Source organism: Rhinolophus sinicus, linkage group LG14, assembly GCF_036562045.2.
Source record: "Rhinolophus sinicus isolate RSC01 linkage group LG14, ASM3656204v1, whole genome shotgun sequence".
Classification (NCBI taxonomy): Eukaryota; Metazoa; Chordata; class Mammalia; order Chiroptera; family Rhinolophidae; genus Rhinolophus; species Rhinolophus sinicus.
In genome coordinates this window covers 6,198,581-6,223,210 of record NC_133763.1, presented here as the reverse complement: position 1 = coordinate 6,223,210, position 24,630 = coordinate 6,198,581, and the positions used below count along the sequence as shown (strand labels likewise).

Below are 24,630 nucleotides of genomic sequence, written 5' to 3'. Positions count from 1 at the left end.
TCCGGAAGAAAGTTCCTATAATTGCTCTGTTTATGTGGCTGGTTGTCTATGGCCCTGAGTTGTCTTGTGAATCACATCCAGAAACTGTTAAAAAATCAAGGGACACTGGGATCCTTTGATGGGTTCTGAGGATAGGTTTTGATGATAGGTTCTAACCACTGCTAGAAGAAGCCATTACTCTTGACAGCAGCCCTATTGGGAGCTGCAAAAGGCATCTAAGAGTCAACAACAGCAGACTTATGGCCACAAATGAAACTGCCATGTATGCAAGTGGGAGCCACGATGGTGCTAATGATATGGGAACCAGGCTTTCATCCTTTAGTCTCTTCTGTTCCCAAACTTTGAAAGAAGTGATTTTCTACTAGATGCTGAGAACTTAGTGTTCATAACTTTTGTCTCGCAATGTGTTTTCATGTAAATAATTTTTTCTCCATGATGGTGTATGGGGAAGGAGGGGACATTCTGGATGAGTAGAAAAGTAGAAGTGGCAAATTAGCAAATTGGGAAATCTGTTTTTTTTTAATTGTTTAAATGTGTTTCGCCCAAAAGTGAGGTCAGCCCTAATGCTAAGTCTTTCAACTTCTCAACTAATATATGACATTGGTCCTTACAATGTTACAACAGATCAGAAGCAATTTATGAAAAGGTGATAGAATTTATCCATTCTCAGAAGGTTCATGTCACCTTATTTACTCATGTCATTTGGCAATCTTCCAATGTTGCCTTATTGAGTGACTTTCATCTTGTAGTTAATGAAAAATATTACTTTCTAGGAAAACTTGATTCAATAGATCAGGAATGCCAGTGAATCGTGAATCTTTCACTGCATGTGGTTTGGAATATTAGTGACAGTGATTTGAATCTTAAAAGAGTATAAAATACACTAGGGATTGCATGAACACCTCATTATTCTTTTATTCATAAATCATACATTTATTGAGCACTTACTTTGTTAACCTATTAGCATTTAGTCTTAGTTCTGCTCCTTAAAATTATTTTCAGTTGTTTTTAACATTTTTCTGTTTGGTTTATTTACAGAATCTTGAATATGTTAAACTTAAATATGACTTCTTTGCTCTGTTTAAATTTTATAGATTGACATGACAAACAGTTTTGCAAATTCTTAACTATTATTTCTTCCCATAAAGTTTCTGTTTTTTTCTGTCTCTTTTTTCCTTCTAGGATTCCCATTGCATGCATATTAGACATTTTCACTGCATCCTTTATTTTTTTGTCCCCCATTTTTTAAATCATGTTGTGTCTGTGTTACTTTCTACCATTTTCTAGTTAGTATTTTCCAGGGCACTATTTTCTAGTTCACTAATCTTTACTTTAGCTGTGTCTAATATGTTTTCAAATCAATCTGTGGAATTGACTAAGATGCTCCTTTCAGCTATAAAATTTTGTTAAAATCTCAGTGTCCAGTGATAAAATACATCCTGGTCTCTTTCTGTGTGGTTTACTTCAATAAAATCTTTTATTAAGATTAAGCTCTATGATCTCGTTTTTTCATGAAAAAATATTCATTCATCATTTAAATAAATGATATAATGTAAGGCTTTGGAATTATATTTTTATAGGGGACTAGGTGAACTATGTGTAACAATATAGACAATATCTCTGCATTCATTAGCATTTCTAAACTTCCTATTATCATTATTTCAATAGTCAGAACTTTTTTTTAACCTTAAAAGTTACATTGCACATCTTAAAGTCCTTTGTACTGTGTTGCATATTTTTGGTACCTGATATAAAAAAAATTATACTAAATTTTAGTATTTTCTGATAGTATAATATTGGAAAGTACTACTTTGTTTATAAAAGTTGCAGCTCTAATAATGTAGATATGCAACATTCAGTATTCTTATATAATAATTTGCATGGATATGTCCCATTTACTTTTAGCATCACTTTCTTCACATTGGGAGACTATCAATCTATTCTATCTATCTATCTATCTATCTATCTATCTATCTATCTATCTATCTCCTTGGAATAACTTTTTTCTTTCTGTTCTCTTAGCAAGGAAAATTTGCTATTATGTGATTCATGCACTATTACTCTGAACCAACTCAACTCTTTTCCTATGTATTTATTTCAACAAGTCTCCAGTTTGTAGAGTATATTTGAAAAAACAGAATAAAAAAGAAAATTTAGCAAGCATTGATTGAAAACAAAATATATTATTTCACATTCCAATTCCCATTTCTACTTCATACAATGATAGTAAAATAATATTTAAATTAAATTTAAATCATATTCTCTTTCATTTACCACATTTTGGTAACGTCACACTTACTACCCTGATGTATTGACTCTACAGTGTTCCAGAATAGATGGAAACTCCCTCTAGAAGGAGCTTTAGAACTGAACATGCTGCTAATTTTTAAAAACATTCTGAAAAATCTTTTTGTGCATGTGTCTGGCTTATTAGTTCTTAGATTCTATAGAAGACGACTTCAGCTCTCTTCCCACCACAAAGAGCTTACAATATGATTATGGAAATAAGACTGAGAGTGACAGGAAAGTCAAATAACTAATTCCAATAGCATTAGAATCTAATCAGTCTCATTGTGTTTTAATTGTGGTTCTATATTGGAAGAGCAAAACACTAATACTTAGTCATGTAAGTATTAAGTATGTTTATGAAGAGGTTGTGGGACTCAAATTTAGACCTCACATTTCAAAAGTTGGTGAGGAATTTTATAACCTTTGGTCTTGTAGAAATTACATAAATAATAAAGATAAGACTGGGAGAGAACAGAGATGGAAGGTAGAATGAATAGTCTAGTTTCTTTATATTTCATAATCAGTAATCATTTTACGATCAAGTACCATATCAAAGTGATAAAAGTATTAATATAAAAATGCCTGTATAATATTATAAAGGTAGCCATTAAAGATAATTACACAGTTGAAATTATGTAGTGGATGTTATAAATATTGCTCATATCTCACTCTCTCTTCCTTCTTGGTATCTGCAAGGAATACTCTCTCCTTCCTGGAACTTAGGTTATGGCCAAAGGGATGTCCACAGAAATGGCTGCTGTCACCTCCTGGCTGATGCACTGAATTCCTGACACAGATTTATCCATGTTCCCCACCCCTGCAGAGTGGACCCCAAAGCTCTGTATGGAGAAGGAGGTGTCACTAGATGAAAACAGCCTGGGGTCCTGGGCGCCACGTGGAGAACAGCTGCTCTGGAGAGATGCCCAGGCCATAGGGCACTTTGAGCAAGAAATAAATTCTGCTGTGATATGTCACTGAAATGCTGTGCTCTTTTTTTTACTGCCATATAACCTAGTCTTTTCTGTTTGACATGAAATGAGCGGTGGTTGGGACCTAAGTAGAAGAGGAAGTGAATAGAGCCAGTGCAATGATTTAGATAACTAAGAACACTGCTGGAAGTAATAGCTACAAAGAAAACCACTAGCTGATGTGTAAACATTCCAAATGATCAGGAGAAAAACACAAACATACATAAAAGAACATAAACATTGTTCACATAGTGAAGGATTAAAAAGAAAGGGTGGAAAAAATAAATGACATAATTAACCAAGCATATATATTATTTAAATAAATGTAAATGGGTTTAACTCATTTAAAGTAAAAGACTGTCTGTTAGAACCAAGAACAAAACCTAATAATATATTGTATACAAAAATACACACATGACAAAAAGAACAAAAAAGCCAGAGATAGAAAAGATGGATATAGTCATCTTAGTTATATGCAAGTAAGTAAAAACCAAAAAATGGGATTTGGTAATTTTAAATCAGAAGAAAATAATACAATTTACAATGAAGATCAAAGGGAGTATTTATTCATTAAATAATATAGTCATAGATCTAAGTTATCAGGAAATCCAAGGAGAAATAGACAAACACATTTGTAACAGGAGACTTTACATTTTCTTTTCTGTTTCATCAAAGTAAATTAAAACAAAAGTAAACATGTAAAAGATCTAAATAACATCATTGATATATAGTGGTAATTTTTAAAATTTTGTACACTGATAATAGAAATACTCTTTTTAAAAAAATGCTATGAACTTTTCAAAAATTGGCCATATATAATGTCACAAAACACTTCAATCAGCTTTGAAAAGTCAGACTCATAAAACTACAGTCTCTGATTTGATATAAGAAAGCACAAAATTATATAGGAAAGTATGAAAAGCAACAGTATGTAAATTTAAAAACTATACATGTGTGTATATTTAAATATATTTAATGATTCTATTGTGAAATATTTTAAATATAAAATGAGTACGTTTCAGGTATATAATTCAATGATTTTTAGTACCTTTATCAACTGGTATACAACCACCACGATAAAGTTTTGGAACATTTCCTTATCTCCCAGAAAGAGTCCTCAAACTCATTTATCATTCAGCCCCATCTCCATCCTCATTCCCATCTCCAGCCTCAGGCATCCACTAATCTACTTTCTGTGTCTCTAAAACCACCTTTGTTGGACATTTCATATGAATGGGGACATCCGACACTTGTAGTCTCCTGTGGCAAAGTTTCTTACAATTAGAATAATGTTTTCTGAAGTTAATCCATGACACGCACAGCCAGTTGTTCTGTCTTTTTTGTTGCTGAGTAGTATTCTACATTTTGTCTATTCATTAATCACTCGATGGGCATTTGTTTCCACTTTTTCGCTGTTATGAAGAGGCTGCTGGGAGCACTCATGTACACGTGTTTGTGTGGACATACATTTTCACGTGCCTTGAGCATATACCTTGGAGTCCTGGGAGCTATGGTGGGTTTGGGTGACTTTTTGAGAAACTGCTCAACTGTTTTCCAAAGTGTCTCTACCATGTCACATTTCCCAGAAAAGTATGCGACGCCCCATTTTTCCACACTGTCACTAATGTGTGTTGTTGTTGATCTTATTTCGTGGAGCTGATCTAGTGGGTATGAAATGATCTCTCATTTTTGTTTGAAACTGTATTTCTCCAATGATCATCTTGCCGTATACTTATTATCTCAGATGTGTGTTTTTCCAACACTATCAAGCAATGAACTCAGTTGATACCATCTACCTGGAGACAGCACCAGAAGACACAATTTAAGAGCTCAGTCCTGCAAAACTGACGCCCCACCCACACACACACACACACACACACACACACACACACACACACACACAATTCAGAAGCTAAACTCAACTCAACAGTTGATTCTAGCGGTCTTCTTTAGAGAAGTCTTAGGAAGGTCCAGCGTAATATTTTCCTTTGTGTTCTATTTTATAATCATCTTGGCTTTTTGTGTTTGTGAGAAGGGAGTCATAGTTTTCCTGGATCAGAAATAACTGTTACGTCCTTTAGTTCTATACTAAATACTTACCTTTGAAAATAACTTATTGAACCAATTAGATGAATAATGGTAGTTTTGCACTAAATGCAATGTGTACATCAGTGGTTTTGCATAAAAAATGAACTCCAAGAAAACACCAATGTAATATTTAAGTGTAACATATTTCAAATTTTAAGAATATACAAAGAAAATAAAAACTGACTCAATTAGTGATCAAATCCAGTGTAGGATCTATTAAAACTTGTACAGCTACACGACAGAACTAACTTCTATCATCTCTCCCTTCTCCCCTCTCTCTTATCTTAATCTATCTATTATGGTTATCTATCTCTCTTTCCATAGGGCTATTATCCAGCCATTTCCTTAAAATTCTACTCTCACCTAAGACTTAAAAAGGCTTTTAGGATAAGTTGTACATTTAGATTCCTTTCTGAAGGCAATAGACAGCATCTGATTAGCTTACTAATGGAGGTAAATGCCTGTTCTGATTGGGAGAAAAATACCACAGCATTGCACCACTATATCATGATGTAATAAGACAGGAGTATAATGCATCGCTTTTATCTGCATTTTCTGGCCTTATTGAAGCAAGGGATGAGACTAGAATAGGTGATGGAGAAGGGCAGTACAACTCCAGGCGGCGCTCTCTGGCCCCTGTCTGGACTAGCATAAAGAGGCCGAGATGTGCTGGAAGCCAAGGTGTTAGGGAAACACCTCATTAGAGACAGGCGCCCGGGGAGAGCAGCAGGAACGCTGCGGCTGTCGAGCAGCGAAGGAGCTAGTCCAGACTTACAGGAATTCATACACCTGAAGTCTGGAACAGTCAAACCAGCTTGAGGCGTCTATCACCATGGCGGTGAGTGGGCTGCAGGGGCTGTCTGAACCCCAGATTCCTGGAGGGAGTACAATACTGGAATGGCTACATCACAGAACGGCTGACCCTGAGATCCGGTAACTAGAGGTTCAGAACGCAAGGATCAAGAGGTTTGGTTCTCCCTGGGCACTTAGCTCCCACGGCGAACAGGCATTCATTAGACAGATAAGGCTCAAGTTGGAGAGATAGGTCTTAAGGATTAGCATGAGCCTATGTGAGGCCTTCTAAAGCGAAAGAGCAGGACACCTGGCAGAGTGGACAGGGCTCAGAGAAAGCACAGCTGTGGCCGACACAGAAGCTAGGGCCAGGGGGAGAATTTTATTATAAATGCTCGTGTCTCCAAGAAAAGTCAAATGGACCGGGTGAGATAATGTCAAACACTCATCCTGGCTATTCCTAAATACATAATTTTGTGTGTTTTTGACTGATTTGAGTCGTATTTCATGTCTAGTATCTCTAAAAACTTAGTAAGTGAATTTTAAAGATTGTGTTTGGAGAAACTTCAGAGCTGGAAAAAAGGATTGTAGAGATAACATATTCTATCTTAAACCCACGAAAACCATTTACAAATGAGAAATGGGACACTCAGGGAGATTTCCTAACCGGCCTACAGTCGTGAGTGGTAATGAAAGATTTACTACATTGCTGATTCCTAGCACAAGCTTAGTTTAACTATGCAGTATTGCATCCTTCTGCTAATATAGCGTTAATTTGCTAATTACAGTTTCTAATTTATTTCCATTTTTAAAAACATCAACAGCACCAACTAACAGTGTGCTAAGTTAAGCTTGCAGAAACACAGTTCTTTAAAAGAAAAAAAAAAACTGTTTATGGATATAAGTTATAGGCAGATCCTGTATGACTATATAAAATGTATCTAATGCCATTATTTATGCATTACAAATATAGGGATATATATATATATATATATATATATATATATATATATATATATATGTGTGTGTGTGTGTGTGTGTGTGTGTGTGTGTGTGTGTGTGTGTGTGTAGTGTTAACATATAGCTATTTCCTAAGGATGTAATTCATGGAGATATGCTTAGCTCCTATTTCTGTGGAGCTGCTCGTATATAACCCCATTCACTTTCTGGCTCACCAGCTCCAGTCCCATTCAGAAAAAGGGTGCTTTAAAACCAAACTACACTGGCAGTGACATCAAACAGCCAAGCTGCTTGGTGTAAACCTTTTGGGTCTAAGATCTCAGGATTTCTTTAATGTTCACAATGAAAATCTCGGTCCCTGCCTGCATTATGAGTGAATCCATTTACATTGTTAAAGATCTCTACTTTTGCTAAGAAATATTTGTACAGGTAGGTAGATGATAGATAGATAGATAGACAGATAGACAGATAGATAGATAGATAGATAGATAGATAGATGATACATAGATGGATGATAGATAGATACATACATACATAGATGGATAGACAGATAGAGACAGAGGTAAATCTTTTCCTAAGAACATGAAAAAGGGGATACCTTTTGATACTTGATAGGAGGGAAGAACTGTCACAGAGGGAGCAGAATTTGCATTTTCTAACACTGATGAAGACATGGTATCGGGTGATAACCCCCACCGCCCCAGCGTGATGGTTGAGAAAATGGAAAGTCTACTCTCAACGCTGCCTTATCGGACAGAGAATATTTTAATTATTATCATAGGAACAACTTGGAAAATATAAGACTGGAAAATTAAATTGTTTTCTCATATATGTCACCCAGGAATTGAGCCATTTATAAGTTTGTCTTAACTACGTAGCAATCTGTTTTTTGTTTGTTTGTTTATTTTTTAGCTACTAGCATGTAATTTTCTTAATTTTTATTTTTACTTTATGGTAGTAAGAACACTTAATATGAGACCTGTCCACTTAGCATGACATTCATTTGATGTATAAAATCATTGGTTAATTACATAATTTTATTTATTTTTATATTTCAAATTGTTTTTGTTATATTCTTTTTTTTCTTAGGCTTTGGACCTATACAGTGCTTGGTATAAAATGTATAACGTAAGGCTGTATATGTGTTGAGTAAAAATATATATAATTACCAACGTACATCACATAATGAATATGAAATCCAGCAAGTTACTAAAATAATCACTCGAGGAGACTTTCTGTGTGGGCTGTAATGAAACAGCCTCTTCCCTAGTCCTCCTCCTTATAACTCAAAAACCTGAACATAACGCAACAAGCAATCACAGGAAGACTGTGAATGATGGAAAGAAAATGATGTACTGACTAAGGACCATGGGATTTAAGGAATGAAAAGAGAGTGATTTCCCTGGGTTGTCATTTTGCTTTCTATACAGGCAGGATGAGGCACTGGGGGCCTGCAACCTGGACCCACCAAAAAATGCACACAAAGAGACCCAAGAAAAACCTGCTCCATCTTGCCAAAGGAGAAGAAAAAGGGTAGCCTACTAGAATAGCCATCTTTTTGACAATACCTGCTCTATTCCCTCAAAATACCAATGGAAAAGTTTTCCTCTCCCCACCCCTGGTGTCAGGGGCATCAATTATATCAACACATTTCCACCACCTCACCCCTAGGACCCCATGGCAGCATAGGCAATATTCTGATTACCCCACCAGATTGTTCTTAGTTGAGCCAAACAGAGAGCTGAACTTTGATCCCATAAGGCAGCAACAAGGTGGAACAAAACAAGGCAAGTTGGTGCTATTAGGCAGCCTGCTCCCTAAATCTCCTTCAGTGTCAGGGAGGCCTGCAGAGCAATGAATCCCCCACGCCCACTGTCACCATGAGGCAGTAGAGGGGCTGGACGCAGTGTGAATTGGCACTGCTTTTCTTGGCAATGTAATATGAGTGGGGGTCAGCAGGGAGCTGAGTTCCTGTCCCATCCAGCAACAGCAAGGTGGTGCAGTGCCAAGCTCTGCCTTCGTAGGTGTCCTGTCACTAGGGCCTTTGGTAACCTGGACAGCTGTCTCTACCCAGAGCAGCATGCTACAGCAAAACAGGGTGACTGCTTGCTAAAAACAAGATGGAATAGGATCCAGGATCTCACCACACATCCCAGAAGTCTAGGACACAATCCAAAATCACACATCATTTCAAGAACCAGAACAATCAAAAGTTGAATGACAAAACAAAAAACAAACAAAAAACACATACCCACACTGCTATAACTCAGACATTGGAATTATTTGCTAAGAATGTGCAAATAGCAGCTATTAATTTCCTTCAAGAAACAATTATAAACTCTTGTAATAAATGGGGGAAAAAGACAAATTCTCTGCAAAAAATGGTGTTCATTTAAAAAAAAGAAACTATAAAACCTGTAAAGATATAAAATAAATAAATAAAGTCTTATTGGACTGGTTTAGTAGACTGAATAGGATAGAGGAATGAATCCTGAACTGAATGGTAGAACAACAGAAATTACCTAATCTGAATAGTAAAGGAAAAATAATTAGCAGAGCTTTGGTGACATGTGGACCGATTTCAAAACATCTAATATTCACGTTACTTCACTGGTATGTGGGATATAAAACTGAAAGCAACAGAGGAACAAGACACACAAACAAAAACTGATAGACACAGATAATAGTTTAGTGGTTACCGGAGGGTAAGGGGGAAGAGGGGTGGTAGATGATGGTAAAAGGGATCCAATATATGGTGATGGAAGGAGAACTGGCTCTGGGTGGTGAGCACACAATGCGATATATAGATGATGTATTACAGAATTGTACACTTGAAAACTATGTAACTTTACTAGCCATCGTCGCCCCAATTAACTTTAATTAAAAAAAAAATCTCAGGAGAGTATAAAAGAGCATAAGGTTAAAAAAGTACTCAAAGAAATAATGGCTTAAAACTCCCCAAATTTGGTTCAATGAAGAAACCATCAGATTCAAGAAGCTGAGCAAAACCCAAACAGAACAAACCCAAGGAAATCCACACTGAAACACATCATAATCAAACTTCTGAAAACTAAAGACAAAGAATCTTCCATTTGAAAATAAGCACAAAATAACAGTATATTTCCACCCTGTTAAAGGTAATTTTTAAATTGAATTATGATTTATTTTCAGAAAAATCTAACAAATCAGGTTGTTTTTTTAAAAAATCCACAGATGTCCCTTGCACTTGTTTTGTTATTATTAAAAAAAAAAACACATTAGGGAGACACTTAAACATGTGATTGCACAGATATCTTTAAGAGATTTATAAGAGCATAAGGAGAAAGTCACGTTTCAGAACAAAGAAATTTTAAAATTAAGTAATTTTTATACATGGAGATTCTATAATAATTTTCATAATTTCTTACATTTAAATAAACTTTTATGGTAAACAGTAATAATCTAGTATAACAACATCAATAACTTTTTAATCAAATGCCTACCATTGAAAAACGTAGCAGGTGTATTTATTTCTTTTTATTTTACAGCATCTGTATGAAATTAAACATTATGTCCCCACTTTACAGGTGAGGAAACTGAGACTCAGAGATGTTTAATAGTTTAAGTTTACATAGCTAATAATTAATAAAGATTTGATGGAAACAAGTCGGCTTGGAAACTGTGCCTGGGTTCCAGTCCAATATGGTGATATGTTAACCTTTGTGATATATTACATTTTGACTTTATGTTGCAATAAAAAACCATTAAACTGGCACAGAAATTCCAGTGAGAATTAGTATGTGACTGGCTCAAGATGCCCTGAATATACATAACAAAAAATGTTTTCTGAAAACACATGAAAAGTATCACTGTTGAACCTTTAAACAATCCTGCCTGTAAGGTTTTCCATTTTGGTTTTAAATAACTAGTATGTTCTCGGTGAAAAATTTGACCAATTGTCACGTTTGTCTTTCCAAATTAAAGTAGACATTTATTCTCATAAAACTTACTGTTTGTTTGAAAGAAAATATTATAGGTTATAATTGCAATGACAACGATTCACTTAAACTACTCATTTTCAAATTTTGGAAACTATAAGTAATTTAGTGATTGATTTTTTTATTGCATAAAATTCCAAATTGGTAAATATATCAGTTTTTTAATATAGAGTCTCTTTATGAATATTGTGCTCCAAATACAGGCATACCTCATTTTATTGTGCTTCACTTTATTGTGCTTTGCAGATATTGCATTTGTTACAAATTGAAGGTTTGTGGCAACCCTGCATCGAAAAAGTTTATCAGTGCCATTTTTTCCAACAGTATTTGCTCACTCCATGTCTGTGACACCTTTTTGTAATTCTTGCATAATTTCAAATTTTTCATTACTATTACATTTATTATGGTGATCTGTGAGCAGTGGTCTTTGATAGTACTATTGTGATTTGGGGCACCATGAACCACACACACATAAAGCGGCAAACTTAATCGATAAATGTTGTAAGTGTTCTAACTCTTTCATCAACCAGCCGCTGCCCCACCCCTCTCTGGACTTCCCTATTCCCTGAGACACAAAAATTTTGAAATTAGGCCGATTAATAATCCTGTAATGGCTTCTAAATGTTCAAGTGAAAGGAAGAACCACACATCTCTCACTTTAAATCAAAAGCTAGAAATGATTAGCTCAGTGAGGAAGGCATATCGAAAGCCAAGATAGGTTTAAAGCTAGGCCTCTCGCACCAGCTAGCCAAGATGTGAAAGCAGAAGAAACATTCTTGAAGGAAATTGAAAGTGCTACTCCAGTGAACACATAAATGATAAGAAAGTGAAACAGCCTTACTGCTGATACAGGGAGAGATTTAGTGGCCTGGATAGAAGGTCAAACCAGGCGCAGCATTCCCTAAGCCAAAGCCTCATCCAGAGCAAGGCCCTCACTCTCTTCAATTCTCTGAAGGCTGAGAGAGGTGAGGAAGGAAAGTCTGAAGCTAGCAGAGTTTAAGGAAAGAAGCCATCTCCATAACATGAAAGTGCGAGGTGAAGCAGCAAGTGCTGATGGAGAAGACGCAGCAAGTATCCAGAAGTTCTAAAATAATTCATGATGGTGGCTACACTGAACAACAGATTTTCACCATAGATCAAACAGCTTTTATTGGAAGAAGATGCCATCTAGGAATTTCCAGGACTAGCTAGGGAGGAGAAGTCAACCCCTGGCTTCAAAGACTCAAAGGACAGGTTGACTCTCTTGTTAGGGGCTCATGCAGCTGGTGACGTTACATTGACGCCAATGCTCATCTACGACCCTGAAAATCCTAGGGCCCTTAGGAATTATACTAAATCTACTCTACCTGTGCCCTGTAAATGGAAACACAAAGTCTGGATGACAGCACATCTGTTTACAACATGGTTCACTGACTGTTTTAAGCCCACTGTTGAGACCGACTGCTCAGAAGAAAAGATTCCTTTAAACCTGTGACTGCTCATTGACAATGCACCTGGTCACCCAAGTGCTCTGATGGAGATGGACAATGGGATGAATGTTGTTTCCATGCCTGCTAACATAACATCCTTTCTGCAGCCCATGGATCAAGGAGTAATTTTGACTTTCAGGTCTTGTTATTTAAGACAGACATTTCATAAGGTTTTAGCTGTCATAGGCAGTGATTCCTCTGATGGATTTGGGGAAAGTCAATTGAAAACCTTCTGGAAAGGATTCACCATTCTAGATGCCATTAAGAACATTCATGATTCATGGGAAGAGGTCAAAATAGCAACATTAACAGGAGTTTGGAAGAAGTTCATTCCAACCCTCAGGGATGACTTGAGGGGGTCAAGATTTCAGAGGAGGAAGTCACTGCAAATGTGGTGGAAACAGCAAGAGAACTAGAACTAGAAGCGGAGCCTGAAAATATAAGTCTATTTCTGCAATCTCATGATAAAAATTTAACGGATGAGGAGTTGCTGTTTATGGATGAGCAAACAAAGTGGTTCCTTGGGATGGAATCTACTCCTGATTCCATGTTGAAGACTGTTGACATGACAATGGAGGATGTAGAATATTACATAAACTTGGTTGATAAAGCAGCAGCGGGGATTGAGAGGACTGACTCAAATTTTGAAAGAAGTTCTACTGTGGATAAAATGCTCTCAAATAGAATCACATGCTTCAGAGAAATTATTCATGAACGGATTAGTTAATCAATGCAGCAAACCTTTCTCTTGTACTCTTTTAACAAATTACCATGACCACCGTAGCCTTCAGCAACCACCACCCTGTCAGTCAGCAGCCATCAACACCAAGACAAGACCCTGCACCAGCAAAAAGATTATGACTCGCTGATGATGGTTCTCATTTTTAGCAATAAAGTATTTTTAAATTAAGGTGTGTACATTGATTTTTTTAGACATTATGCTATTGCTCACTTAATAGACTACGGTACGGTGTAAACATAACTTTTAGATGCACTGGGAAACCAAAAAAAAAAAAATGTGTATGACTCGCTTTATTGTGATATTCACTTTTTTGCATTGTTCTGGAACCAAACTCGCAATATCGACAATGTACGTCTACAGAGGAACTTGGTGTGTATTTAACACATCACCATCACTGTCATTATTGCTGCTGAAAGCTTCAGTTCAGTTCAACATGCATTTGTGTGCACCTACTATCTGCCAGTGCGGAGCTAGGGCACCGGATGGAAAACAAACAGCATGGTCCCTTGTCTCACTAAAGAATGGCCTAATTCTAGTACATTGTATAGAGTAACCATTACAGAAGACATTGTTTGAATCTCAACAATCAATAATGAGCCTCTAAGCTCCTAGTAATAGGACTGGCCATAAATACTAGTTTTCTGATTATATTACACATTATGTAGCAGTGTGTTCCAGCTGAGGCCCTTTTGTAGAATGCAATTTAGAGGAAATACCACTTTCCTCTGCACCTTGTAACACTTGGTAGTCACTGCCTACAGTCTAGTTTCTCTTGACCTTAACTTCTAACCGTTAGTGTTTTGGGTTCCAGCCTAGCATCCCACTATTTCATCTTATAATCTTTGTGCTAACTGTTGAGTTCCCCTAATTCTACCTTAGGATACACACGGTTGACTGCTTACAGTGTAGTACCCCCAATTCTTCAGATCTCTGAATTATCCTCGGATATTAAGCACGTTTCCATCTCCATGTATCTCCTGTCCTACAACCCACTCCAATAAGGTCAGCCTAAACATTGATAGCAGCTGGTATTACCTGAGTTCTAGTAATGATTGCATTTATGGTTCCAAGGAAATCCTCCACTACGCATGATGGCCTTCTTTCGATGCAAATGGGAAAATCCAGCCTCATTATAAAAATGAGAGACTTATTTACCATTGCTAAGCAAGGATGCTGATTATCACACAAAATAAGTGAATGGCAAAGAGTTCCAATCACAAAACTTCAGAGATGACTTAATTGATGCATGATTTGTGCCAATTTGTGATTTATATTCAGTATTACACGATCATTATAATTGTTTAGATGATCATGACTGTCATATAAACACTTTTTTTCATTTAAAAATCAGTTTATTAATCCAATAATGTATACCACAAAACTCAAATCTCTCAAGAAAAATCACAGCATGTTACAGTAGGAAGAGAGAAGGATTTGGAGCTTAGTTTCTTTATTTATCAAATGGAGTGATAATACTTTACAAGTTTAAAACAGGGACGAAATGAGAAAAAAATCGTCTGAAATACATTTGTAAAATGCAATGAAAGTTTTAGCTTAAATAAGTATCCACTAATTAATGCTAAAAATAAAAAAAATCAAATTAACTAAGCATCATAGAATAATTCTTAGAGAAGAGAAATATCTCGATTACATAAAACAAGTACGTGGAAGTCCTGCTTTTAGACTTGTTGCAAATATATGATAGCTCCTTGATTTCCTAAGATGTCTAAACAGCATATGTGAAACAACCCTGGGCTGAGATAATTGGTTTCACTTTGATATTCTACATTTACATTAGCTGTACTACCAGAGAGGCATGCTTGTTTATTTTTTTCTAAGTAGGTCTATAATAATGTTTAGAGAATATAATGAACAGAATAGATCTGGTATCACGAACATTAATTTCTCATTATAACCGCGATCTTCAATGGAATGCAAACATCGATGTAAGTTTAAGAAAGAGGGTAGATCACAGAGAAAGAAAAGCTGAAACAGCTAATATACTTGACCAGTACAGGGGGGAGAAAGCTGTTTTTGCAACTGAAAAGCTACAAAAGGCCGTGCAGTCATTGCATGTGGATGGCACAGCTACCCAACAGACTCACAAAGTGGAACTTGCTCAGCTAGAATAACGGATAGCACAGCTTGAAAGCGACTTTCCAGCTGCCAGAAAACTTTGTAGTGAGAGCAGCTACACCCTGGAGATTGTGAGAAATGGGGAAACAGATATCTGTTCAAAGAACACATTGCTATTGATAAGGAGAGGGAGCCTGAAACACATTACTTTGTTCATTTGTTTTCTGAATTATTGAGAAATATCTATTTTACCATAAATTTTGTGAATCTTATCTTTCTCTTGTTGTTTGTCTCTAAATTCAATATAGACCTTAAGTGTTGGTTGTAGAAATGCCATCAAGTTTCATTTAGATAGAGATCAAAATGAAATAAAATGGTAGTATTTATTAACTTACGACTGGAGATGGCTTTGAGATAAATCTGCCCCAACTGTAAGTGTAAATCCTTCCATATTCACTTTGTATTTCAGAGGCAAAGCAAACGACACATTTTTCCTGGTGAGGAAAATGACACACGTCTGACAGGTGAAATTAACACCACCTTTCCTATTGAACTCACCAAGCGCTGACTGTAGAGAGAGCTAAGCTTCCGCCTCTGCTCGATGCTGGTGACACACAGATGGATAAATAGGGTAAAGTGTCTATCTACGTGGAGGGCATACCTGGTGGAAATTCAGAGTGGACCTCTGCAATGCACAGGCCCTTGCGATGTGGCTCACTGAAAAGCACATTCACTTTACAAGGAATGCGATTTTTATTATTCATTAAAGGCAGTTTTTTTTTGTTTTGTTTTTGCTTTTTATATTTCATGTTTTAGTGAACATGGAAGTTAATTATTTGAATTCTGATCAACATGTATGTGTTTTCTACATTCCAGAATTTTCCATTTCTAATTCTTTAAACATATATTCATGAAACATGAATAGTGAATTCTAGTACCTTAGGCTTTTTAAACTCATGATTGTATAAAGTAGTGTTTTTCTGTTTGTTTGTTTTTTAATCTGGATGTTAATGGAGCCTGCTAAGAATTAGGGAATGAAAGAATTGGCCATGGAGAGTTCCAGAAGTTTTCAGTTTTCCATAAACAGACAAACAAAACAATATAACTCATGTTTTTAAGAACTTCTGAAGTGTTTCATTATCTTAAATTATTTAAAGACTGTTAGCAATAGTGATAGCAAGGCATACTTGAGTCTGGTTTTCAATTTAACAGTTCGTTAGGGAAAAGCCATTTAGAATTGAATGGACTTTAATCCATACCTTTTATTAATAATGACGGAAGTAATGGAATATTGAAATACATACCCAGAAGATATTACATGCCATTTACTAAGTTTTGTACACATGAGAAAATAAGTTAATATAAATAATTGTTGTGTTAAAATTATAGCCAAACATATCTGCAGGTTTTAAGCTGTCTAAAGTAATTCCACATTCTCAATGAATAATGTTTAACATTTGAACCAAAAACAGTTCGGCACGAATAATTAAAGGCTTACGTTAAATACATAGACAGTCATTTAAATTTAGATCTGCAATAACATTTACTATTATTCTCCAAGGCTTTGACTGCTTGACAGAAACAAAGTACTCTGGGATTAATTTCAAGAAATGGTGCCAACTGTGCTGCAATTTGCTGTAATTAAGACATAAAAGAACACTAAATATTCAGATTAAAAGAAGCATGATGGGCATGATAGAGCGTCAAGGTGTGGCAGGGAGCCAATTAAAAAAAAATTTAAAAAGCCAGGAATACCATATTGATGGATAGGAAAACAGCACCAGCAAAGTTTACTGAATTTTCTTTTAAAGAAGCACATTCATTTATCATTTTAGTCTTCAATTATATTTAATGTCTTTCCTCACTGAGATTTAAAGCGGAGACGTGGTATGTTAGAAAGATGATAAAACTGAAAAAGCAAGTGACAAACACTGTATTGTTATAAAGCTAATTAGCTTAAGTGGTATGGAGAAGTCATTAGGAGGATATCATAATTATCTTTATGGTGAAGGGATTTCCCTGTGTGTCACATTAGTGTAGTTTGCTTTAGAGCCAAATGAAAGAGCTATATAGGTGGTAACTCAAAGAGATTAAATGCACTTTTTGTATTCATTAAATTCCTCTTTATATTTTAAAGAGAAAGAATTCATTTTGATCCAACGAGTCTCCTTTTTAATTCCCTAGGAATTGTGGGAAATATTTTCTTTAGCCTTTGAACCTTCGTGTATTGATTAAGTGCGTTTAAGCTAATGGTGAATCCTCCTTCCGTCTTTTTTTTTTTTTTTTAAGAAAGTCCCTTTAAGGTTTGATCCCAGAAGAGATGAGGACACTTGACCCAGTTGCTAATGAGGGGCTGTATCATCTCCAGTGTCCTATAGCTCAAAATAGCAGGATGCAATATAAAAAGTACATCATAAAAGCCACTATTGGAATGCTTTTTGTCTTCACAGGCGATACGCAAAAGATAGGACTTTCGAAGGAAGCCAGAAGCTGGTCTCCTGCAGGCACAGGGAGCCATCAAAGTCAAAGTGGGTAAGGCGAAGCGGCCTGACAGTGTGGTCAAGAGACTCAGAGCAAACATCAGGGATACCCGGTGAGGGAAGCTTCTGGAAGAGCACTCATCATGAGAGCAGGGCTGCAGCAGCCAGGGGGGTCCTGCAGAATCTGCCTAGAACAGCCTTTGTGAGAGCGATGAGCACACCCTGAATTGTATACTTCGTCAGAATGGAAATCTGTTGCAGCCTGACAAAAGAGAATTTCACATGATGGATAGACGATCGGAGCTCAGAAAAGGACGCGTGGGTCTTTGCAGGCTTTGAGGTAGATGCTGTGAAGAGTCAGCATCTTCCTGAGAACCATAACAACAAAACTGAGGCGTTTCCACGCACAGAGATCTTTGCAGAAAATGTGTAATGTCTTTTGGATACAGACCGTGGATCTTAGCTCTTTCCCTGATGTTGCAAATCTTCATTTGGGGAGGGGGGGTGTAGGGGGGGGAGCTAAAAATAAAGGGCTTATTGTGCAGTGCTCTTAAACAGTTCAAATTGATACTCACTTTAGAATCTTACTGTTCTACTTAAAAAAGAAGTAATTGAAGACATATCAAAGTATTTCACCGACGCTAGTATTTACATAACTTAGCTAAGATAGAAATAAGGGAATTTATCCCATAGTATAAATAAATAAACAATATTGCTTATAACCTGTGCTGCATAATAGTCAAGAGACATTGAATCTCTGTAGTTGAAGTCCATATGTTTGTTAAGGTTTTTTCCCCCATATAAATAAACAGTATGAAGGCATGAGCGTGATTATCATTATCATTACCTTTGAGCGATTGTTTGACTAAATTTAGTAGTGTAATACTTTTATGAAATAAAATATTAACGAAGTCATTGGGTCCATAAAAAACAACCCTCGTCGACCCCTTAATTTCTCCTCCCACTCTTTGCAACATTGCCAGATACGTGTTTCTGGATAAAAACCCCTAGAGGTCTCCTGCAAATTCTTTTTCAATACAACCAGATCATTGCAGATAATTGTATTACACAGTGTATCGATCCCAAATCGTTCTGCACCGGAAACATCTGAAAAAACATGATTATGGCTTTCTGTTTATTGTTCGTACATCATATAAGCAGGCTTTTGTGTGAATCACCTGTAAAAAAGGCAAGGTGGAAACATCAGAGAAATTACCTCTTTACAAGAATCTATTGATCACTTTAAATCAAAGAAGTATGTTTGACATAAGATTACCTGCCAGTTTGAACATTAGGTACACTATGTTATAGCCTAGGGCAGTTGTAAGTCTGACAAAGGGATTGTAAATAAAGCATGCAGCTCTGACTGCCTCTGGCTTGGGATCAACTCAGGCTCAAGTCCAAGGTATAGGTAAACTCAAAATAATTTACCCCTTTTTAACCAGCATGCAATGAATTAGAGTAGACTCTTAGGAGAAGGCTGACGCATAAATCTCTTAGTCATTTCGAAATGGCAAACTTCACAGAAAATTCCCATCCCACAGAGTCGATAAAAGGTCTTTTGGGGTACGTGCTACAAGTTGACTCAAGGGGTCCTGAAGTCGGTCTACTGCTCTGGGTACATTCTTCAAAACAGAAACTTCTTATATTCATAATTGTTTGTATGTGGCCTGATTGCTCCAAGTCCTTAATCTCCATTTCCCAGTCTGCAAATTCTCTTCACAACTCATTGTAAAAGTTTGGGCGTAGTTTTTTCATAAGAAAGGTGATAAAGCTTTATAAAGTGAGATATTACAAAAACTATTCATGCCACCATATTAGCAATGCTAAAAACATATCACTCTCAAGATATTGTTTTCATGTGATTACATTTTCTTATTGGTCAAGGGCAGGGCAGGCTGTCCATATTTTTTAAGCTTGATTTTTTTTCTTTAATGTTGAAAGCAAACTTGTAGAAAATTCTTTATTGGATTCCCCTCCCCCTCATACTTCAACATGTGTTGAAATTATTAAACATTTAACTCATTTGTTCAGAGAGATTTCGATGTTATTTGGAATTTAATAAAGATGAGCTCTGGGTGATGCATTCTTCCTTGTTAAATATTTAGCTGTTTGCATTAGCTCTGTGGTTTCCTGAGGCACAAATTTAAACTGTTAATATATAGCAGGTTTAAGCTATAAAAATTGTAGATGCTGTAATTTCTTCTGGGGCAAAACTGGTCATTTCCAACACTTGCGAGAAAACAAAGCTAACACGCATGCACACATTTATTAAAATATAAGCACTCAGTTGCTCAAAATCTATATATGAGAAACCGAGAATCAGATTTTCTTAGATCTAATTTATAAGGGAGATATCATTCAACTTCAAAGATGAGTGATAAATGCAGAATATTTATATAGAGTATCTGTTTTATGAGGTTGCCGGTAAAAGGTACCTCTGATGTAGGATTGTAATCTCTTGCTTTCCAACTTTATTGAAGCTTAATATAAACACCATTTTGGGGGACATAAAATGAGAATCATTAACAGGGAAGATACTCTTTTTATAAAAATATAGCCTTCTCCATTTCTATTTATATTGGTTTAGGGGTCCTAAAAGTATTATTTTCCCTTCATTTTGGGCTGCAAGATTAAAATTACTGATTTTCATAAAACATCATTATTTTGAATGCAAAGGATTGTATATCCAGTTAGATTTCAAATTACCTTGAAAATGCACTATATAACATCATGTGTATAAATATATATCCAAACATGATTAAAAAATAAAATAAAAACCTGATAGCATTTACATTTGATGGTATGTATTTGAGGCAATAGCAGAAAAACCAGATAAGCCCTTTTATAAAGGGGAAATATTCGAACATAATGTACAGATATATATCTCTAGGAATACAGTCAACAAAGAACAAAGGAAAAATGTCTTTGTCTTAAATCACTTATTTTTTGAGAGCTTGAAGCATACGGCCTAAATCTTCTTTGGTCTAATGAAATAGTGCCATCTATTGGATGACCTTGAAAAAGTGCTTAAATTTCACAAATATTCCACATGAAAATAAATCAGTGGCAAGCCATCATTTTGGCATAATTTATAACATATCAGTCTTTGTCTACGTGAATATATATGTACACATATCTATATATATACACATATAGATATATCTGAGGCCTATGCTAAAAAAAGAATATGAATGCTATATGTTAACATTATTCTTTTATAAATGTAGAAGCAGAAATCTCAAAAATAAACTCAGCGAATGGTGTCTGATTAAGACATCTAATTGCTGAATTCAAATGTTTTATAAACTTGAGATTACAGCGGGCATCTTGTATTTCTTCATACATACCTGTGTTTACTTGTGCTTTAACTAAAAGGATCTGAAAATTGAATGCACGAGCTTGTATTTTGACAAGAAGGATCTGTTTAAATCTTCCTCAAAGTTGCATTGCATAAAATTTAAACCAAAAACAAAAGGAAAAAAAAATACATGTGCTTGGTTTTTTAAAAGGCAATGTTCTTGTTTTATCTTTCAGCCCAAGAACTTGCCAGTCAAGATGAAAAACTTCTTCTAATGGAATCCAGCTTGAAAGCTAGTCAAGAGCAGCTAACTGAGCAAATAGCAGAAACATTTCGCCAAGGAGAGAACAGTAGAAAACCCCAGGCAGAGCTGAAGACAGTGACAGAAAGGATTATTGCTTCTGAAGAAGAAAAAAATGATTACAAGTGAGTTGTTTTTGAGTATTTCAGAAAGTTTTACTTTAGCACTGAAATCAAGTCAGTCCTTTTGACTTTAGTTGCTAAATATTTAACTCTCCATGTCTTGCAAAAGGTTATGTGTAAATGTGCTAGCTTGTTCAAGAAATTGGGGGTTCCAAAATAGATAAACTTTAGATTTGCAACATTTCTTCACTGAAATGGCACATGTTGAAAATTGTAATGGTCCTATTCCAGATTCTAAATAATGATGTGGCAATCAACTTTCTTGGTAACTATCAAGAAAGGTTCAAGGTAGGATGCGAGAGAAAGAATACACTGTGTTTCTGTGGCACCTATCTGCCAATGCCCTTCTCATCTTTCTCCTTTTGGAGTCCAAAGGTTACATATGGCTCTTGTTCCCTTGCCTTTTTGTTCAAGTAGCAGCTCTAAGCAAGGCGCTATTAAATTGAGAGACATTTAGAGTAGAATTTTTGGTCAGACCACTGAGGCATGTAAGGAAGAAGAAAATGAATAAAGAACTATGCTGTTTTGAAACATTCATGAAAATTATTCTTAGTGAAACATCTAGTATTTAATTTTTGTTTTTATGATCTAAATCTTTATGTAATTATTAGACCTAATACAATGTTTTCAGGTTTCATTTACTTTTCAAATAAATGTACAATAGTTTCATTTTTGAGGGTTCTGATAATTAAGTATTCTATCCTCTTTGACTTTGCTTGATTTTCTTAGTCTGTTTTTTAAAAATAATCATGAAAGTAGCGTAGCCCAGATGTGTCTGTCTGTCTGTCTGTCTATCTGTCTCTCTGTATTTGTCAAGAATTATACTTCACTTACTGAACGTTGGTTAAATTGAGTAATCACAGTTAGATAAAGCACACACACACACATTTAAATGTTTTTATCCCATCACTCATATGTTTGAACACAGTCTCGAGGCCAAAAGTAAAATGTGCATTTGATATTGACTGATCTTTGGAGGCCAAATTCTAAACTTACATTACTAACTGTATATTTTGATATATCTATCAATAGGATTTCAAAATACTATATCTGGTGAACCTTAAAATTCTTCCTTGATTCATAGTTTGTAATTCTAACTAATAATGCTACAATGCAAAAGCAAAATTTTTGAAGTTTGTTCATAAGGAATTTTTTTTTCGGTGTTTTAATCTAATGATTTAATGTTATAAGGCACTAAAAATAATTGTACAATCTAGGATGACATTTTACGTGCTTCTAAATAAAATTAAACACTCAGATAAACACTGTTTGCATTAACGTACCTTTAGTCAGCTGCCAGAATTCAAACAAAAAAGCCACATTTAAAAAGTATTAAAAGGTAGAAATTGGGACCAAGGATTAAAACCATATTGGGCAAAGTTTCTTTGGGAATGGCTATAGTAATGTACTATTGTTATAAATATTATGGTCTTTTAAAAAGCTAAATTATAGTAGGAGAATAATATGCTTAAGGTATATTTAGAGAACAAGAAACAGATTAAAATGGTGTGAACACTAATGTAAAGCAAATGACAGTGTTCGATGTTAACTAAATATTAAAATAATGCAGTTGAACATCACTATAAATGCACATTATTCATTATACCCACAAAAATAACATTTTTGCTCAGAAAAGTGGCATGTAATGACCTGCTTCCAATCTTGAATTTTATAATAAACCAGTGATTCATCCAGCTAAGTTACAATGAAAGATCAAACTTAAGTTCTACGTGGTTGATCTAGATTTATCTATTTTATTTTCCAATGAAGCTTGACCATGATATTAAGTATTCTTTCTTAATGTGAATTGCTAGCAAGGTATACAAGCCTCATACAAGAGCGGAGTTAATAATTGCATCAGTGTTTTGTTTTGTTTTTAAATCTATTTACAATGATTTTTAACAATTAAACATCTTACAAGTCACAAAATTATAAATATTATGACATGTTACGATAAAATGACACTGTTGAATTTTAAAGGTACTGATACATGATCATAATCAAAGCAGGGATGGTTTCTTAGGAAGAGCAATTTCACCTTTGAAAATACAGCCTTGACAGAGATTGTCACTGGATATGCTGACATGCTAGTTGTGTGTCTTAACGTGAAAAAAATACTACTCTTTAAATGTAAAATCAAATCAAAGACTTTTAACCCTAGCAAACAAAAAAAAAGTTGGTTTATTTATTTTTATTTTTTTTCCCACTCCAGCGACAGGTGGCATGAATTGATCAAAATTACCAATTGATTCGGCACTGGCCACTGCCACACACCATGGCGTGCACCAGTCAGAAGAAAGAAAAGGCATGTCAGGTGTCGTAAGGCACGGAAGCATTGTATAATAGTTTAGTTCCTTTCACCAGTCATTCCTTTACTTGGAAAAGTCTAGATTTTGATGAAAGGATGCAAAGGGAAATGTATGGAACATAAAGTAAAGGGCAAAGGCTTCAGTAGTTTGTAGAGCTCACAAGCACAGCACAGATTTTGCTGCAGAGAATAGAGGATCTCACTAGAACAAAGCATTCTGGGACTTTTGATTTCCAAAAGAAGAGAAAATTATTTCTAAAATCATAATTCTTTTATTTTACAAATATAGAAAAAATGGGAAACCTGAAACACAATTTTGGAAATGTGTGGGACTAAATCATAAAATTAGTAAGAAGAATATGTATTTTAAGGGATCTGCTACAATTTTCAATGTGCATCAGGGTCTTATATTTATCTTTCTAACAGTGATAATATACCTACATCGCTTTCTGATAAGTAATTATTTCAAAATGACTTCCTTTATTCATTTCCTTTGGAACAGTCATTCAGAACCAGCCAGGTTTCCATACCACCAAAATCTAGGACTAGGTTAAGTCATTTCTTAACTAAATATGAAACAGTTAAAAAAGAAGCATGCAAAAATTTTGGCAATCAAAAGGAAGAGTGTTTTTAACATTAAAATGTGACCTGCAAGTTATTGGTTCCATAAAGCTGAATTTTTAAAGAACACATAGGATTTAGATTTTATTTTTCTCCTTCTCTCTTTGAACTAAATGTAGAGAACACACACCATATA

The 24,630-nt window shown here is 35.3% G+C and overlaps 2 long non-coding RNA genes across 3 annotated transcripts in view; one reads left to right on the top strand and one right to left on the bottom strand.

Moving 5' to 3' along the window:
• Positions 1-24,630, bottom strand: part of LOC109444085 (uncharacterized) — an 816,445-nt gene that overhangs the window by 25,527 nt on the left and 766,288 nt on the right. The window lies entirely within an intron of this gene.
• The window catches only part of LOC141568604 (uncharacterized), a 44,582-nt gene continuing 41,331 nt past the window's right edge, over positions 21,380-24,630 (top strand). For both annotated transcript variants that reach the window (XR_012491773.1, XR_012491772.1), the window contains exon 1: positions 21,380-21,568. This is a non-coding gene — a long non-coding RNA (uncharacterized LOC141568604). The remainder of the gene's footprint in view (positions 21,569-24,630) is intronic.